At 35.9% G+C, this 21,022-nt stretch overlaps 1 protein-coding gene across 2 annotated transcripts in view; it reads left to right on the forward strand.

Moving 5' to 3' along the window:
• Window positions 1–21,022, forward strand: part of COG5 (component of oligomeric golgi complex 5) — a 284,645-nt gene that overhangs the window by 39,569 nt on the left and 224,054 nt on the right. The window lies entirely within an intron of this gene.

Here is a 21,022-nt window from a genome sequence, read left to right on the forward strand (position 1 = left end):
TTAAAGTAATAACTAGGATTATTACTTATAACATTATACCAGAACATATAAGATTTTTAGAAATTTCATGTAATGTCTGAAACATTTATATTAACATATTTCCATACATATTTCCACACAAATACAAATATAAGATTTTTAGAAATTTCATGTAATGTCTGAAACATTTATATTAACATATTTCCATACATATTTCCACACAAATACAAATATAAGATTTTTAGAAATTTCATGTAATGTCTGAAACATTTATATTAACATATTTCCATACAAATAACCCAATGAAAGTTTAGTATTAGTTGTTTTGTTTGTTTGTTTATACTGCAGGTTCTTATTAGGCATCAATTTTATACACATCAGTGTATACATGTCAATCCCAATCGCCCAATTCAGCACACCACCATCCCCACCCCACCGCAGTTTTCCCCCCTTGGTGACCACATGTCCATTCTCTACATCTGTGTCTCAACTTCTGCCCTGCAAACCGGCTCATCTGTACCATTTTTCTAGGTTCCACATACATGCATTAATATACGATATTTGTTTTTCTCTTTCTGACTTACTTCACTCTGTATGACAGTCTCTAGATCCATCCACGTCTCAACAAATGACTCAATTTCATTCCTTTTTATGGCTGAGTAATATTCCATTGTATATATGTACCACATCTTCTTTACCCATTCGTCTGTTGATGGGCATTTAGGTTGCTTCCATGACCTGGCTATTGTAAATAGTGCTGCAATGAACATTCGGGTGCATGTGTCTTTTTTTTTCTTTTTTTTTTTTTTATAGCTACTTTATTTATTTATTTATTTATTTTTATTTTTGGCTGTGTTGGGTCTTCGGTTCGTGCGAGGGCTTTCTCTAGTTGCGGCAAGCGGGGGCCACTCTTCATCGCGGTGCGGGGACCGCTCTTCATCGCGGTGCGCGGGCCTTTCACTATCGCGGCCCTTCCCGTTGCAGGGCACAGGCTCCAGACGCGCAGGCTCAGTAGTTGTGGCTCACGGGCCCAGCTGCTCCGTGGCATGTGGGATCTTCCCAGACCAGGGCTCGAACCAGTGTCCCCTGTATTAGCAGGCAGATTCTCAACCACTGCGCCACCAGGGAAGCCCGCATGTGTCTTTTTGAATTACGGTTTTCCCTGGGTATATACCCAGTAGTGGGATTGCTGGGTCATATGGTAATTCTATTTTTAGTTTTTTAAGGAACCTCCATATTGTTTTCCATAGTGGCTGTATCAATTTACATTCCCACCAACAGTGCAAGAGGGTTCCCTTTTCTCCACACCCTCTCCAGCATTTGTTGTTTGTAGATTTTCTGATGATGCCCATTCTAACAGGAGTGAGGTGATACCTCATTGTAGTTTTGATTTGCATTTCTCTAATAATTAGTGATGTTGAGCATCTTTTCATGTGCTTCGTGGCCGTCTGTATGTCTTCTTTGGAGAAATGTCTATTTAGGTCTTCTGCCCATTTTTGGATTGGGGTGTTTGTTTCTTTAATATTGAGCTGAATGAGCTGTTTATATATTTTGGAGATTAATCCTTTGTCCGTGATTCGTTTGCAAATATTTTCTCCCATTCTGAGGGTTGTCTTTTGGTCTTGTTTATGGTTTTCTTTGCTGTGCAAAAGCTTTGAAGTTTCATTAGGTCCCATTTGTTTATTTTTGTTTTTATTTCCATTACTCTAGGAGGTGGATCAAAAAAGATCTTGCTGTGATTTATGTCAAAGAGTGTTCTTCCTGTGTTTTCCTCTAAGAGTTTTATAGTGTCCAGTCTTATATTTAGGTCTCTAATCCATTTTGAGTTTATTTTTGTGTATGGTGTTAGGGAGTGTTCTAATTTCATTCTTTTACATGTAGCTGTCCAGTTTTCCCAGCACCACTTATTGAAGAGACTGTCTTTTCTCCATTGTATATCCTTGCCTCCTTTGTCATAGGTTAGTTGACCATAGGTGCGTGGGTTTATCTCTGGGCTTTCTATCTTGTTCTATTGATCTATGTTTCTGTTTTTGTGCCAGTACCATATTGTCTTGATTACTGTAGCTTTGTAGTATAGTCTGAAGTCAGGGAGTCTGATTCCTCCAGCTCCATTTTTTTCCCTCAAGACTGCTTTGGCTATTCGGGGTCTTTTGTGTCTCCATACAAATTTTAAGATGATTTGTTCTAGCTCCGTAAAAAATCTCATTGGTAATTTGATAGGGATTGCATTGAATCTGTAGATTGCTTTGGGTAGTATACTCATTTTCACAATGTTGATTCTTCCAATCCAAGAACATGGCATATCTCTCCATCTGTTGGTATCATCTTTAATTTCTTTCATCAGTGTCTTATAGTTTTCTGCATACAGGTCTTTTGTCTCCCTCTGTAGGTTTATTCCTAGGTATTTTATTCTTTTTGTTGCAATGGTAAATGGGAGTGTTTCCATAATTTCTCTTTCAGATTTTTCATCATTAGTGTATAGGAATGCAAGAGATTTCTGTGCATTAATTTTGTATCCTGCAACTTTACCATATTCATTAATTAGCTCTAGCAAGTTTCTGGTGGCAGTTTTAGGATTCTCTATGTATAGTATCATGTCATCCGCAAACAGTGACAGTTTTACTTCTTCTTTTCCAATTTGTATTTCTTTTATTTCTTTTTCTTCTCTGATTGCCGTGGCTAGGACTTCCAGAACTATGTTGAATAATAGTGGTGAGAGTGGACATCCTTGTCTCGTTCCTGATCTTAGAGGAAATGCTTTCAGTTTTTCACCATTGAGAATGATGTTTGCTGTGGGTTTGTCATATATGGCCTTTATTATGTTGAGGTAGGTTCCCTCTACGCCCACTTTCTGGAGAGTTTTTATGATAAATGGGTGTTGAATTTTGTCAAAAGCTTTTTCTGCATCTATTGAGATGATCATATGGTTTTTCTCCTTCAATTTGTTAATATGGTGTATCACATTGATTGATTTGCATATATTGAAGAATCCTTGCATCCCTGGGATAAATCCCACTTGATCGTGGTGTATGATCCTTTTAATGTGTTGTTGGATTCTGTTTGCTAGTATTTTGTTGAGGATTTTTGCATCTATATTCATCAGTGATATTGGTCTGTAATTTTCTTTTTTTGTAGTGTCTTTGTCTGGTTTTGGTATCAGGGTGATGGTGGCCTCATAGAATGAGTTTGGGAGTGTTCCTTCCTCTGCAATTTTTTGGAAGAGTTTGAGAAGGATAGGTGTTAGCTCTTCTCTAAATGTTTGATAGAATTCACCTGTGAAGCCATCTGGTCCTGGACTTTTGTTTGTTGGAAGATTTTTAATCACAGTTTCAATTTCATTACTTGTGATTGGTCTGTTCATATTTTCTGTTTCTTCCTGGTTCAGTCTTGGAAGGTTATACCTTTCTAAGAATTTGTCCATTTCTTCCAGGTTGTCCATTTTATTGGCATAAAGTTGCTTGTAGTAGTCTCTTAGGATGCTTTGTATTTCTGCGGTGCCTGTTGTAACTTCTCCTTTTTCATTTCTGATTTTATTGATTTGAGTCCTCTCCCTCTTTTTCTTGATGAGTCTGGCTAATGGCTTATCAATTTTGTTTATCTTCTCAAAGAATCAACTTTTAGTTTTATTGATCTTTGCTATTGTTTTCTTTGTTTCTATTTCATTTATTTCTGCTCTGATCTTTATGATTTCTTTCCTTATGCTAACTTTGGGTTTTGTTTGTTCTTCTTTCTCTAGTTTCTTTAGGTGTAAGGTTAGATTGTTTACTTGAGATTTTTCTTGTTTCTTGAGGTAGGCTTGTATAGCTATAAACTTCCCTCTTAGAACTGCTTTTGCTGCATCCCATAGGTTTTGGGTCGTCGTGTTTTCATTGTCATTTGTCTCTAGGTATTTTTTTATTTCCTCTTTGATTTCTTCGGTGATCTCTTGGTTATTTAGTAACGTATTGTTTAGCCTCCATGTGTTTGTCTTTTTTACGTTTTTTTCCCTGTAATTCATTTCTAATCTCATAGCGTTGTGGTCAGAAAAGATGCTTGATATGATTTCAATTTTCTTAAATTTACTGAGGTTTGATTTGTGACCCAAGATGTGATCTATCCTGGAGAATGTTCCGTACGCACTTGAGAAGAACGTGTAATCTGCTGTTTTTGGATGGGATGTCCTATAAATATCAATTAAATCTATCTGGTCTATTGTGTCATTTAAAGCTTCTGTTTCCTTATTTATTTTCATTTTGGATGATCTGTCCATTGGTGTAAGTGAGGTGTTAAAGTCCCCCACTATGATTGTGTTACTGTCAATTTCCTCTTTTATAGCTGTTAGCAGTTGCCTTATGTATTGAGGTGCTCCTATGTTGGGTGCATATATATTTATAATTGTTATATATTTTTCTTGGATTGATCCCTTGATCATTATGTAGTATCCTTCCTTGTCTCTTGTAACATTCTTTATTTTAAAGTCTATTTTATCTGATATGAGTATAGCTACTCCAGCTTTCTTTTGATTTCCATTTGCATGGAATATCTTTTTCCATCCCCTCACTTTCAGTCTGTATGTGTCCCTAGGTCTAAAGTGGGTCTCTTGTAGACAGCATATATATGGGTCTTGTTTTTGTATCCATTCAGCCAGTCTATGTCTTTTGGTTGGAGCATTTAATCCATTCACATTTAAGGTAATTATCGATATGTATGTTCCTATGACCATTTTCTTAATTGTTTTGGGTTTGTTTTTGTAGGTCCTTTTCTTCTCTTGTGTTTCCCACTTAGAGAAATTCCTTTAGCATTTGTTGTAGGGCTGGTTTGGTGGTGCTGAATTCTCTTAGCGTTTGCTTGTCTGTAAAGCTTTTGATTTCTCCATCAAATCTAAATGAGATCCTTGCCGGGTAGAGTAATCTTGGTTGTAGGTTCTTCCCTTTCATCACTTTAAGTATATCATGCCACTCCCTTCTGGCTTGCAGAGTTTCTGCTGAGAAATCAGCTGTTAACCTTATGGGAGTTCCCTTGTATGTTATTTGTCGTTTTTCCCTTGCTGCTTTCAATAATTTTTCTTTGTCTTTAATTTTTGCCACTTTGATTACTATGTTTCTCGGCGTGTTTCTCCTTGGGTTTATCCTGTATGGGACTCTCTGCGCTTCCTGGACTTGGGTGGCTATTTCCTTTCCCATGTTAGGGAAGTTTTCGACTATAATCTCTTCAAATATTTTCTCTGGTCCTTTCTCTCTCTCTTCACCTTCTGGGACCCCTATAATGCGAATGTTGTTGCGTTTAATGTTGTCCCAGAGGTCTCTTAGGCTGTCTTCATTTCTTTTCATTCTTTTTTCTTTAGTCTGTTCCGCAGCAGTGAATTCCACCATTTTGTCTTCCAGGTCACTTATCCGTTCTTCTGCCTCAGTTATTCTGCTATTGATTCCTTCTAGTGTAGTTTTCATTTCAGTTATTGTATTGGTCATCTCTGTTTGTTTGTTCTTTAATTCTTCTAGGTCTTTGTTAATCATTTCTTGCATCTTCTCAATCTTTGCCTCCATTCTTATTCCGAGGTCCTGGATCATCTTCACTATCATTATTCTGAATTCTTTTTCTGGAAGGTTGCCTATCTCCACTTCATTTAGTTGTTTTTCTGGGTTTTTTTCTTGTTCCTTCATCTGGTACATAGCCCTCTGCCTTTTCATCTTGTCTATCTTTCTGTAACTGTGGTTTTTGGTCCACAGGCTGCAGGATTGTAGTTTTTCTTGCTTCTGCTGTCTGCCCTCTGGTGGCTGAGGCTATCTAAGAGGCTTGATGGGAGGCTCTGGTGGTGGGTAGAGCTGACTGTTGCTGTGGCAGTCAGAGCTCAGTAAAACTTTAATCCACTTGACTGTTGATGGGTGGGGCTGGGTTCCCTCCCTGTTGGTTGTTTGGCCTGAGGCAACCCAACACTGGAGCCTACCTCGGCTGTTTGGTGGGGTTAATGGCAGACTCTGGGAGGGCTTTCGCCAAGGAGCACTTCCCAGAACCTCCGCTGCCAGAGTCCTTGTCCCCACAGTGAAACAGAGCCACCCCCCGCCTCTGCAGGAGACCCCCCAACACCAGCAGGTAGGTCTGGTTCAGTCTCCCCCAGGGTCACTGCTCCTTCCGCTGGGTCCCGATGCGCACACTACTTTGTGTGTGCCCTCCAAGAGTGGGGTCTCAGTTTCCCCTAGTCCTGTCGAAGTCCTGCAATCAATTCCCACTAGGCTTCAAAGTCTGATTCTCTAGGAATTCCTCCTCCCGTTGCCGGACCCCCAGGTTGGGAAGCCTGACGTGGGGCTCAGAAGCTTCACTCCAGTGGGTGGACTTCTGTGCTATAAGTGTTCGCCAGTCTGTGAGTCACCCACCCAGCAGTTATGGGATTAGATTTTACTCTGATTGCGCCCCTCCTACCGTCTCACTGTGGCTTCTCCTGTGTTCTTGGACGTGGGTTATCCTCCTTGGTGAAGTCCAGGGTCTTCCTGTCAGTGATTGTTCAGCAGCCAGTTGTGATTCTGGTGCTCTCGCAAGAGGGAGTGAGAGCACGTCCTTCTACTCCGCCATCTTGGTTAATCCTCTGTGCTATATTCTTTTTTGAACAGTTGATGACATGTGTTTTTGATCTTTATCTCTTTTTGTTGTCCGAGCTAAAGGTATAATAAACTTCCATGAACCTCAGAGAAGACAGACCAAAATGGAGTGATGAGTTGGGAAAATCTGGGGAATCTTTTTCTTTTTCCTTTGTGCTTGGTCTAGATGCACTTGCTCATAGGGGGCTGTGTGCAGAGGCCTCGTGCCCAGCCCTTCACACCAGAGTTCCTAGTGCAAACTGGCTTCTGCCGACACTGTAGCTTCAAGGGCCATGTGCAAACCCATGTGCAGAGCCACACACAGACACGCCAAGCACCTCACAGCAGTTCAAGATCAGTATCATTTCTTAAAAAGGCACAATTATTAATCATAATGTTCTATGTTGGTACAATGCAGAGTATAAACTCATCCTTCCAATGAGGCTTTGGCTTTACCCAAAGTTTTATAAATGTTAAACGATGACAAGTTGTTGAGAAAGTATAGTAAATTGTGGAGTTATCTCAAAATGGATTGTGTTAATTTAAATTTTTAAAGCTTTGCAGATTATGTGCTATTCAAAAATTTCAAAGGCATCATGTCTTCATCATTCACCACTGTGGTTCAGTCTTGGCCAGTCCTGGCATTGATAGTAAGGAGAAGCCAAGAGGGAGATAAAGTTTGTACATTTGGAATTAATGTTTTAATAAAAGTAATAATTTGGTAATCACTATTACAGTTACACATGTATGCTAAATGCTATTTCTGTGATTGGAGCATCTCTGAAATTATCAGTGTCTATATTTGTGTGGGTCTGGCTCTCACTAGAAAGAATAAAATGATGAAGAGTAGCAGGCCCCTGAGATTAACTGAAGACCAATCTCTCAAACTTGAAAGGTCTTGAGGCTTGAAATGTAGTGACCAGATGAAATACATTGTCATCTGAAAGTTAATTATATTCTGAGGGACTTGGGGGGGAATGTCAGTGGCTGCTAATGGATACCACTCTTTAGAGTGGTGAAAATGTTCTGCAATTAAATAGTGGTGATTGTTGCATAACCTTGTCAATATACAAAAATGCCTCTGAATTGTATGCTTTAAAAGGTTGAATTTTATGCTTTGTGAATTATGTATCACTTTAAAGTTATATATCAATTTAAAAAGTATATTCTGGTGCCTAGTGACGATTATGCTGGTACCTTTTCTTTTTTTTAAAATTGAGGTCTAAGCGATATACAGTAAACTGCAACATATTGAAAATGTACAGTTTGGCAAGTTTTGACATGAAACCATCACCAATATTAAGATAGTGAACATAACTATCACCCCCCAAAAGTTTCCTTATGCCCCTTGGTAATCCCGCCTCAGGCATTTATGGATCTGCTTTCTGTCATTATAGATTGGTTGGCATTTTAATGAACTTTATGTAAATGGAATCATACAGTTTGTGTTTTTGTTTGGCTTCTTTCAGTCAGCTTAATTATTTTGAGATTCATCTATGTTGTGTGTATCAGTAGCTCATTCCGTTTCATTGCTGAGTAGTTTTCTATTATATGGGTATCCCACAGTTGGTTTATTCATTCACCTGTTGATTGATATTTGAGTTGTTCCTAGTTTTTGGCTATTACAAATCAAGCTGTTATGAACATTCATATACAGGTATTTTTATGGACATATGCTTTCATTTCTCTTTGACAAATACATAGGTATGGAATGGCCAGATCATATAGTAGATGTATGTTTAACTTTGAAAGAAATTGCCGAGGTGTTCTACCTGAAGTGTATGAAAACTGCACTTTTTCTGCATCCTTGTCAACACTCGTTATAGTCAGTCATCTTAATTTTAGCCATTCTAATAAGTGTGTAGTAGTATCTTGTTTTGAGTTCACAAAAAAAAGTTTATAGAACTAATACAGGAGTTTAGCAAGATTTCAGGATATATGATCAATATACAAAAATTAGTTTTATTTCTTTTTTTTTCTTTTTTTTTGTTTTTGGCTGTGCCGTGTGGCTTGCGGGAATCTTAGTTCCCCAACCAGGGATCAAACTCATGCCCCGTGCAGTGGAAGTGTGGAGTCCTAACCCCTGGACTGCCAGGGAATTCCCTTTATTTCTGTATAATATTAACAAGCAATTGGAAGTTGAAATTCAAAAATACCACTTATAATAGCATTGAAAATATGAACTACTTAGGGTTGAATTTGACAGAAGATACACAGTCATAAACTGACAACTAGAAAACATTGTTGAGGACAATTAAAGAAGACCTAAATAAGTAAATAAACATTGTCTGTGAATTGGAAGACTTTATAGTGTTTATTAATATGCCCATTTTCCCTAAATTGATTTGTATAGATTCAGCAGAGTTACAACCTGCATCCCAGCAGGCTTTTATTAAAAATTGACAAACTGATTTTAAAATTCATATGGAAATGCAAAGGATCTAGAATAACCAAAACTTTTTAAAAAAACCAAAGAACAGGCACAGTTGGAGCATTAACCATACCTGATTTGAAGACCTGTTACAATGACTTATACTAATGAAGACAAAAAGATAGACAAATAGGTCAATGGAATGGAATAGAGAGCCCAGAAATAGACGCGCACATGTAAGAACAACGGATTTTTGACACATTTAGTGGAGAAAAGATAGTCTTTTCAACAGATGGTACTGGGAAAATTGGATATCCATATGTATAACAGTGAACTTGTATTTATACCTTACTTCATATAAGAAAAAAAGAAAACTGAAAATGGATCACAGTCCTAAATATAAAACCGAAAACTATAGAACTTCTAAAGGGAAACGTAGGAGATGTTTTATGTCTCTGAATTAGAAAATGATTTCTTAGATATATAACCCAAAGCACAATTCTCCCTGCCACACACAAATTGGTAAATTAGACATTATCAAAATTTAAAACTTCTGTGAGCGATGTTGCTAGAAGAATGAAAAGACAAGCAAGCCATAGACAGAAAATGTTTGCAAAGTATATATTTGATAAAGGACTTGCTTTCAGAATATATAAAAAACTTTCAACATTGGTAAGAACACAAACAACCCAATTAAAAAATAGGCAAGGGCTTCCCTGGTGGCGCAGTGGTTGGGAATCTGCCTGCCAATGCAGGGGACACGGGTTCGAGCCCTGGTCTGGGAAGATCCCACATGCCACGGAGCAACTGGGCCCGTGAACCACAATTACTGAGCCTGCGCGTCTGGAGCCTGTGCTCCGCAACAAGAGAGGCCGCGATAATGAGAGGCCTGTGCACCGCGATGAAGAGTGGCCCCCGCTTGCCGCAACTAGAGAAAGCCCTCGCACAGAAACGAAGACCCAACACAGCCATAAATAATAAATAAATAAATAAATAAATAAAACCCAAAAGTTAAAAAAAAAAAAAAAATAGGCAAAAGATCTGAACAGACACTTCACCAAAGAATATACGTGAATGGCAAATATGCATATATGATACTCAGCATCATTAGGCATTAGGGAAGTAAAAATTAAAATCATACTGGTGTCTTACTGACAGAATAAGCAGAATTTTTTTAGTGTAGACTTATGTGTAATTTTTCATGCATATTATTATGTATGGTTAAAAAATGAAACTACATAGTACAGATTTCAGGATTAAATTATATCACATTGATTTATGGTTTTTCTTCAAGAAAAGTCTTGGCACTAGATGAAAATTTAGATGGGCCTTACTACAAATTAGTAACATTTTTTGAGCATTAGTTAAGATGATACACTTAAGTCACATTTAAGTTATACCATGGTTTATATATAGTGAATGTGTATTTTATGTAGCGTGGTGCGACAAAAAAAAAAGGAAAGTATATCCTCCATTAATTTTTACTGTGTATTGTCTGCCCTCTGAGATTTATAATTTTGTTGCTAAGCTGCAACAGAATGTTTTCTGATGATATATGGTGATACATTAACACCATGTATCATGAGAAAATATTTTTCAAATTTATCATAGAAGCATTTTATGAAATATTTTTTATAGAAGGAAGGGATAGTCTAAGTTTGTTTTATCCACTAATGTTCTTATTGTAACTGATATTTTCTCAATCTGATAAAACAATACTTATATGCAAACATTTTTGATTTATGCATAGGTAGGAAAAAGTATGATTTACATAATCTTTGCCACATAATAGGTGATCGATAATTAAGGAGCTAATGAATTTTTTTTGAGATGTCTGTAAGATGATGTAGTTGGTGAACATTTTAGAAAATTTTATTATTTCAAGCTTTTAAAAATTGTTTATTGATAGGAAAATTTGTAAATATGCCATGTAACCGTTTCCAGTATTAAATTAGGTCTGAGATGACTTCTTTTTTAATTGAAGTATAGTTGATTTACAATGTTGTGTTAGTTTCTGGTATACAGCAAAGTGATTCAGTTATACATATATATGTGTATATATATATTCTTTTTAATATTCTTTTCCATTATGGTTTATTGCAGGATATTGAATATAGTTCCCTGTGCTATGCACAGTAGGACTTTTGTTGTTTATGTGTTTTATATATAGTAGTTTGTATCTGCTAATCCCAAACTCCCAATTTATTCCTCCCCCACCCCCTTTCCCCTTTGGTAGCCATAAGTTTGTTTTCTATGTCTGTGAGTCATTTTCTGTTTCATAACTAAGTTCATTTGTGTCATATTTTAGATTCCACATATAAATGATATCATATGGTATCTGTCTTTCTCTTTCTGACTTACTTCACTTAGTATGATAATCTCTAGGTTGAGATGACGTCTTAAATGCATTTAAAACATACATAGGTTTTTGTGACAACTTCAGCGTAGCAAATTCAGTATGCCTTTTTAAACGTACAGTGTAATCATATATGATGATAAACATCTTCAGTACCTATGTTTGATTTAGATAGTCTCTAAATTACTTATATATGTTACCGGATTCAGCTACCACCAGGTCAGGGTGATGCTGTGCTCAAATCCAGAATAATGGGTTTATGCTTAGGTATGGGATTGCCAGTTGTGGAGACATAAGCATATTAAAATTACACACCCAGAAACCCTCTTTTTTTTTTTAAACTAATTGAACTTAATGTTATCCAAATTTATATTTAACACATAATACCCATACAGCATTTATGATCGTATTTTTTTGGTTTTATCTTTCATCACATAGTGTCAGAAAACGAGGATTAATATCCAGACAAAAACAAGCAGCTTACTTTTTGTAAACTTTAGTATGTTATTTTTCATACATTTCAAAGTTACAGTAGTATTTTTGGGTATATATTTTATTCCATATGGTCAGGTAATGTTTATTGAAGGTCTGTAGTTTACCTTACTATTTGTCACCCCCTGCTGGACCATTCATCATTGTTTGAGAAAAATTAATTTAGTGTAAGGTTCTTCAAACTAGTAATGTATCAAATTTTCAATTTCTCGGTTCTAAGGGCTTTATTTTCTAGTTGGATGCTTAAGCCAGTACTTCTCTTTTCCATTCCAGTACATGTAAGTTTTAAAAATTGCAGTGTATCTTAAATGAATATAAACAATGCTCCAAATACAGGCTGCTTATTTTATTGACTTTTTACTGGTTATTTTATTGATTGTTCCTAAAAAAATGGTGTCAGCCTACTTCTAGTGAATTACAGCTTTGAGTCTCTAAGTCTAATATTTTGGGGGAGCATTAGGTGGGCTGTTTTTCTTTTTATTGCCATTTACTTGATTATAAAAATTCTAACTATGTTAAGCAGTTTTTATCAGTCTTTGGTTTAGTAGATTGAAATTGGCTATAGGCTAAGTTAAAAGGGTTCAATGTAAATTTATGATTATAGATATACTTATAGAACTTTACATTTTAATACCATGTAAACAACAGGGCAGGTAGGCAGGCATGATCTTTTGAGAGACATGTTCAGTAAAATAGGAGGCAGTTTTAGTCATTTGTTTTAATTTCTGTGTTAGGGACTTGAAATCTGTTTCAATAAATCAGAAATGTGTTTTTCTACCATATCTAATTGGAAGATAATGCTGATATTACAGTTGTATTGTCACAACTAGGAATATATTCAGAGGTCAGTGGTGACCCCCCAAAAGTTGTCTTGTGCCTCTCTGAGTCAGTCCTCCCACCTCCAGCACGAACTTTTGGTTACTAGAGATTTCATTTTGCTCTTTCTTGGATTTCATATATGTGGAATCATACAGTATACATTCATTTGATGAGTAGTATTCCAGTGGATGTATTCCACAATATATTTATCCATTCAGCTTTTGATACATATTGGGTTGTTTTTAACTTTTGACTATTGTGAATAAAACAGCCGTGAACATTTATTTTCAGTGCCCTTGGGTAAATACCTAGGCGTGGAATTGCTGGGTCATCTGGTAAGTGTTATGATTAACTTTTTAAGATTTGCTACACTGTTTTTTTTCTTTTTAAACTAATAGGTAATTTTATTTTTACAGTAGTCTTATATAGCAACAGTATTAGTTTGCTGGGGCTGCCATAACAAAATTATCACCGACCGGGTGTCTTAAACAACAGAAATATATTTTTTCACAGTTCTGGCAGCTGGAAGTTCAAGATCAAGACGTCCATAGGTTTTTTATTTTCTGAGTCCTCTCTCCTTGACTTGCAGATTGCCACTTTCTCCCTGTATCTTCACTGGTCTTTCCTCTGTGCTACACTTTTCTAAAATGGTTGTAACGTTCCCACCAGCAATGCATAAGAGTCACATTTGCTTTACATCCTTCAGTGCTTGTCATTGTAAATCATTTTAATTTTAGCCAGTCTCATAGATGTGTAGAGGTATCTCTTTATGATTTTAATTTGCACATACATGATTACAAATCATGTTGAACCTGATTTTGAATATTTATTTCCCATTTTATTTATCTTTGTATAGTGTCTGTCCAGATCTTTTGTCTTTTTTTTTTTTTTTAAAGACAGTATGAATTTACTTTAAAACTGTGGAACAAATATTACTAAATTACTCAATTCAAACTGGAGTCCATTTTCACCCCTAAGTGCTTCGGGACTAAGCTATCCCATCTCATTTTATTAACTCTTGTCTCTTACAATGTCTAATGATGGCAAAAGGTTAAATTTGTGTGCCTATCCCAAATGTGTGGGATAAGATCTGAGCCTTGGATTGAAGTGCATTTGATTTACACAAAAATAAAAAATGGCTAAGAGGGTTCAATAAAAGACAGTCTTGTGAAATATAGGGTAACTAGACTTTTGCCCTTGTTTTAAACTGGGTTTGTCTTCTTATTGAGTTGTGAGAGGTCTTTTTATATTCTGGATACAAGTTTGTCAGGTGTGTGTGTGTGAGTGTGAATGTTTTTTGTGAATATATGTGCATTGTCTTTTAATATTCCTAGTGGTGTGATTTGAGCAGAACGTTTTAATTTTGATGGAGCCCAGTGTATCTTTTTCTTTTTTTTGGTGGGGGGGGGGCGTGTGAGTTTTGTTTTATAGTTTGCACTTTTGGAGCCCTATCTAAGACAATCTTTTCCTATCCTACAGTTGCAAAAAATTTCTTCTACATTTTTTTCTGGAAGTTTTAAAGTTTTAATTTTTGTGTTAAGGTCTATGATTCATGTCAGGGTAATTTTTGATATAATGCAAGGGAAAGGTTGAAGCTTATTTTTTCCCATGAAGATATCTAATTGATCCAGTTCCATTTGTTGAAAAGACCTTCCTCTCTCCACTGAATTACCTTGGGACTTTTTTAGAAAATCAATTGACTCTATATCTGTAGGTGTATTTTTGAACTCTATTCTGTTCCATTTATCTATGTGTCTGTCCTTATTTCACATATCTTTATATTTTGATTACTGTAGCTATCTTGAATTTGCATTTAAAGTCTATTTCTTTGTAGATAGAGTGTTCTTGAGTCTTGCTTTATTATCTGTTCTTATAATTTCAGTTTCCTTTTGTTTGGAGTGTTCATATATATTTTTACTAGTTATTGATATGGTTGGATTGAGTTTACCATTTTGCTATATTCTATTTTTATGATCTTTTTTCTTTTGTTCTTGTCTTTCTTTCCTGCTTTTTTTCTTTTTGTCCTTTTTTCATAAACCATTTTTAAGTGTAAAATTCAGTGTTATTAAGTACATTCACAGTGTTGTGTCACCTTCAACACTATTTCCAGAACCTTTTCATCATATCCCAAAGAGAAATGCTGTGTTCATCAAGTAGTAACTCCCCATTTTCCTGTTTCCCCAATCCTTGGTAACCTCTGTTCTACTTTTTGTCTCTATGAATTTGCCTATTTTAGGTACTTCATGTAAGTGGAATAATACAGTATTTGTCCTTTTGTGTCTGGCTTATTTCACTTAGCATAATGTTTTCAAGGTTCATCTATGTTGTAGCGTGTATCAGAACTTCATTCCATTTTTTATGGCTGAATAATATTGCATTGTATATCACTTTTTGTTTATTCATCTCTTGATAGACACTTGGCTAGTTTCCACGTTTTGAAAAGGCTGTTATAAATAATGCTGCTATGAACATTGGTGTTAGAGTATCTGTTTGAGTCCTTGTTTACAGTTCTTTTGGGTATATATCTAGGTGTGGGATTTCTGGGTCATATGGTAATTCTGTGTTTAACAGTTTGAGGATCTGCCAAACAGTATTCCACCGTAGCTGCCCTTTTAACATTCCCACCAACAGTGCACTAGAATTTGAATTTCACCACATCTTCATCAACCCCTGTTATTTTCCTTTTTGTTTTTTTAAATAATTGTCACCCTTATAAGTGTGAAGGTAATATCTTACAGTTTCGATTTGCATTTTCCTAAAGACAGGTGATGTTGAACATGTTTTCATGTACTTATTGACCATCTTATATCTTATTTGGTGAAATGTTTTTTAAGTCTTTTATCCATTTTAAAAACTGAGTCATTTGTTTGTTGTTGTTGAGTTCTAAATATATTCTGGATACTAGTCCTTGTCAGCTAAAATATTTTTTCCCACAAATATTTTCTCCCATTCTGTGAGTTGTCTTCCCACTCTCTTGATAGTATCCTTTGATGGAGAATTTTTTATTTTGATGAAGTCCAGTTTATCCAATTTTTCTTTTGTTCTCTGTGCTTTTGGTGTAATACTTAAGAAACGGTTGCCAAATCTAGCTCAGTGAAGATTTCCCCCTTGTTTTCTTCTAAGAGTTTTGTAGTTTTGGCTCTTCAATTTAGATCTTTGATCCATTTTGAGTTAATTTTTATATGTGGTGTAAGGTGGGATCTAGCTTCATGCTTTTGCATGTGGATATCCAGTTTTCCTCACGCTGTTTGTTCAAAACATTATCCTTTCTCCACTGAATGGACTTGGCACCCTTGTCAAAATTTAATTGACCATTTATGTAACTCTTTATTTCTGGACTTTGTCTTCTATTCCATTGGTGTACGGAATATGTATCATTATGCTGGTACCATACTGTTTTGATTACTAAAGCTTTGTTGTAAGTTTCAAAATTCAGAAGATCAAGTCTTCCAACTTTGTTCTTCTTTTTCAAAAGTATTTTGACTATTCAATATCCCTCGAAATTCCATATGAATTTTAGGATGAGTTTTTCTATTTCTGTAAAAAAATGCCTTTGGGATTTTTAGAGGGCTTGTATTATGTCTGTAGATCATTTTGGGTGGTATTGTCACCTTAAAGTATTAAGACTTTTAGTTCCTGAACACAGATGTCTTTCCATTTATTTAGATCTTTAATTTCTTTTGGCAGTCTTTTATAGTTTTCAGTGCACAAGGCTTTCAGCCTCCTTAATTAAATTTATTCCTAAGTATTTTATTCTTTATGATACTTTTGTAAATGGAATTGTTTTCTTTATTTTTGAATTGTTCATTGCTAGTATATAGAAATACAACCGATTTTTGTGTGTTGTTGATTTTGTGTCCTGCAACTTGGCTGAATTCATTTTTTAGCTCTGTGTGTGTGTGTGTGTGTGTGTGTGTGTGTGTGTGTGTGGTCTTTAGGGATTTCTACATATAAGATCTTGTCATCTGTGAACAGAGATAATTTTACTTCTTCCTTTCCAGTTTGAATGCCTTTGATTTATTTTTCTTGCCTGTTTGTGCAGGCTAGAACTTTCAGTACTTTGTTGAATAGAAGTGGTGAAAGCGGACATCCTTACCTTGTTTCTGATCTTAGGGAAAAGCATTCAGTCTTTAATCATTGAGTATGATGTTAGCTGTGTGTTTTTCATGTATGACTGTTATTATGCTGAGGAAATTCTCTTGTATTTCTAGTTTACTTAGTGTTTTTATTGCAAAAGGGTGTTGAATTTTGTCAAATGCTTTTTCTGCATCAGGATGACCATGTGGTTTTTTTTCCCTGTTCATTCTATTAATGTGGTCTCTTGCTTTGATTTTTGTATGTTGACCTATGCTTGTATTCCAGGGATAAATCCCACTTGGTCACAGTCTATAATCCTTTTAATATGCTGTTGAATTCAGTTTGTTAGTATGTTGTTGAGGATTTTTGCATACATATATATGGGTTTTTTTTGGCTCTGCTGCATGGCTTGCAGGATCTTAGTTCCCTGACTAGGGATCAAACCTGCGCCCTTGGCAGTAAAAGCATGGAATCCTAATCACTGGACTGTCAGGGAATTCCCGCATCTATATTTACAAGAGATATTGGCTTGCAGTTTTCTTTTCTTGTAGTGTCTCTGTCTGGTTTTGATATTAGGGTAATGCTGAGCTAATAGAATGAGTTAGGAAGTGTTCCCTTCTCTTCAATTTTTGGAACAGTTTGAGAAGTTTTTGGTATTTATTCTTCTTTAGATGTCTGGTAGAATTCACCAGTGAAGCCATCTGGTCCTAGGCTTTTCTTTGTTGGAATTTCTTGTTTTCTTTTGTGTTAATCAGATAGTTCTATGTATGCCATTTTATTTTGTCTATGAACTTTTTAGCTATAAGTTTGTATTACTTTTGTAGGAATTCCTAGGGATTACAACACGCATTTTTAATTTAGCACAATCTACTTAAGTGCTTATGTTGAATTACTTCAGGTGAAATATTAGCTGTTTTGAAGTCATTGTCTATTAAGTCCCTTGTATGAGTCCACTTGCAGAGTCAATTTCTTTGATCTGCCTTTTAAATTTTTTTTTCATGAGTATGGGTTATGTACATCTATTTCTTTGCATGTGGAGTAATTTTTTATTGAAGTATAGTTGATTTACAATATTGTGTTAGTTTCTGGTGTGCAGAGAAATGATTCAGTTATACATATATATATACGTTCTTTTTAATATTCTTTTCTGTTATGGTTTATTACAGGATTCTGACTATGGTTCCCTGTGCTATATAGTAGGACCTTGTTGTTTATTTATTTTATATATAGTACGTAGTTTGTATCTGCTAATCCCAAACTCCTAATTTATCCCTCCCCCACTTCCTTTCCTCTTCGGTCACCATAAGTTTGTTTTCTGTCTGTGAGTTTGTTTCTGTTTCATAAATAAGTTCATTTGTGTCATATTTTAGATTCTGCATATAAGTATCATATGGCATTTGTCTTTCTCTTTCTGATTTGCTTCACTTAGTATGATATTCTTTAGGTCCATCCATGTTGCTGCAAATGGCGTTATTTCATTCTTTTTTACCAAGTAGTATTCCATAGTGTCTATATACCACATCTTCTTTATCCATTCATCTGTCCATGGACATTTAGGTTGCTTCCATGTGTCGGCTATTGTAAATAGTGCTGCTGTGAACATAGGGGTGCATGTATCTTTTTGAATTATGGTTTTCTCTGGATATATACCCAGGAATGGGATTGCTGGATCCTATGGCAACTCTATTATAGTTTTTTAAGAAACCTCCATACTGTTCTCCATAGTGGCTGTTACCAACTTAACATTCCCACCAGCAGTGTAGGAGGGTTCCCTTTTCTCCACACCCTCTCCCGCATTTGTTATTTGTAGACTTTTTAATGATGGCCATTCTGACCGGTGTGAGGTGATACCTCATTGTAGTTTTGATTTGCATTTCTCTAATAATTAGCAATGTTGAGCATCTTTTCATGTGCCTGTTGGCCATCTGTATGTCTTCTTTGGAAAGTTGTCTATTTAGGTCTTCTGCCCATTGTTTGATTGGGTTGTTAGTTTTTTTGTTTTTGAGTTGTATGAGCTGTTTGTATATTTTGGAAATTAAGCCCTTGTCGGTCACATTGTTTGCAAATATTTTCTCCCAATCCATAGGTTGTCTTTTTGTTTTGTTTATGGTTTCCTTTGCTATGCAGAAGCTTATAAGTTTGATTATATCCCACTTGTTTATTTTTGCTTTTATTTCTATTGCGTTGGGAGACTGACCTAAGAAAACATTGATACGAATTATGTTAGAGAATGTTTTGCCTGTGTTCTCTTCTAGGAGTTTTATGGTGTAGTGTCTTATATTTAAGTCTTTAAGCCATTTTGGACTCATTTCTGTATATGGTATAAGGGTGTGTTCTAACTTCATTGATTTACATGTGGTTGTCCAGCTTTTCCCAGCCACTTGCTGAAGAGACTGTCTTTTTTCCATTGTGTATTCTTGCCGCCTTTGTCGAAGGTAGGTGTATGGGTTTATTTCTGGGCTCTCTATTCTGTACTGTTGATCCAACATATGGAGTAATTTTTGGTTGAAAACTGGACATTGTGGATAATATATTTGTCATTTGAGATTCAACTGTGTTCTCTGAGGATTATTTTTTGTTGTTATTGTTCCAGCTGGCAGTTAACTTGTCTGATCTCAAGCTACACATTCTTTCCCCTGTACTGTGTGGTCTTCATCTCTGCTCAGTTCTTCTGGCTTATAGCTATTGCTTTAAGAACCTGGTACCTGATAGACCAGCCCTGTACCTCTGTAGTTTAGATGACACCAAGAATTTTGGCAGAGTTGATACTAAGATCATGGGCCTCAGGTTTTGTGTATCTTTTTTTCCTTTAGAGTTTCCTTCCTAAATTTCCAGCTGCTCTTTCAGCTCTGAACTCTGTCCTGTGACACCTCAAGTTATAGTAAGGCCCCAGCTTTCTGCTGCTTGAGCTGTGTACTGTTTGGGGAAAACCATCAGTCTAAAAAAAGCAGTAAACTCACATGGCTTGCCAGTCTTTTAAGGGTAGACACCCCTCTGACTTTTGCTTGCTTTTCCCCATCCTCCTGGATCCTCCCATCTCCCCCTCCTCCTGGGTCCTCCCTTCTCTCCCATGTGTGTATTTTAATGGTAAGCCAGGGATTTGGGTCTTGCTCCTGCTGTGGCTCTATTCTTTTTAGGATTTTTCTTTCTAAATTTATAGTTACTCTGCCTTAATTCATGTTCTCTACCATCTCTGGACTGTAAGTCTGTATTTTTCTGCTGCAAGTACTGTGGGCATTGGAATGGGAGTTGATGGCAGTAATGGTGGTCAGTGCCCTTAGGCAAAAAACCCCAAACTTGGAATCCTTACCCATTGCAATTTATGTATTTCAAATGTAACCCTTCCTTCCGTACGTTCCTGCCTTTGATCACTTTCCAGGGTCTTCAAATAAGCGTGTTTTTAAAAATGGCTTATCTAGGTTTAGAAATTATCTGCAGGAAACTATGCTTGACCAATTTACTCTGCCATTAGTGGAAACTAGACTAAAATAATTTGTATTTGCCTTTTGCGCATATGCACTCAAAGTCCATAAAATCAAATGAGCATTGTAAATTTGAATCGCCTTGATAAAAATTTCTGTAGGTTGAGATTCCAAACTAATTTTAGTTTTAAAATATGATTAGAGGTAATGTTCAGTGCAGACTTGAATTTTATGTATATAAAATCTCTGTATTCCCTAAGAACGAATGGATACAAGAATGTTTCATAGAGTCGAAGTAACCTTACAGACTTAGAACAATAAATTTGCCAAGGCACTTTAATTACTTTGCCTTTTGGAGTCTACTAGTATTAAAAGTTATTACTTTGTTTTGGAAGAATGACATTTTGTGGAAATTTTTACTTAAAGACTAAAATCAGTTTTATGGGATCTTTTTTCTCTCTGTTCATCTGTTCTCTAAGGCAAGTCTTTCGTTTACTTAGAAGAGCAACAGAAAATTTATACCCATAGAAGTTATTCTTTCTCTTTGCCAAAACTAGTTTAAAGCAGCAACACCCTTTCTTTAGTCTTCAGATATATTTAATATGGGAATTCTAAGATTCTGGCTTGTTGTCTTGCACTCATGGGTCTTATTACCATTTTAACAAATTCATTTTTGTTTCTGTGATATAAAAAGTGTCATGGTTTTCAGAAGACCTCATCTAAGCCTGTGTGTCTTCCAGTGTTTCTTTAGCTTTGTGAGAAGCTTTCTTCCAGATAAAGATTTGTGGCACATAAAGAAAGTGAACAGAGAGAGAGCCTAATGGTAGAAACTAGTGCTATTTTACAGTGAGAAATATAGTTAGCTTTGAGTAAGTTGTTAATATATTTAGGTGTTTTTCCATTTAAAAAGAAGTAAGGATTTAATGATAATGTCTACTTAAATTGATAGATTCTC

The sequence above is a fragment of the Balaenoptera borealis genome, assembly GCF_965194805.1.
Source record: "Balaenoptera borealis genome assembly, chromosome: 7".
Classification (NCBI taxonomy): Eukaryota; Metazoa; Chordata; class Mammalia; order Artiodactyla; family Balaenopteridae; genus Balaenoptera; species Balaenoptera borealis.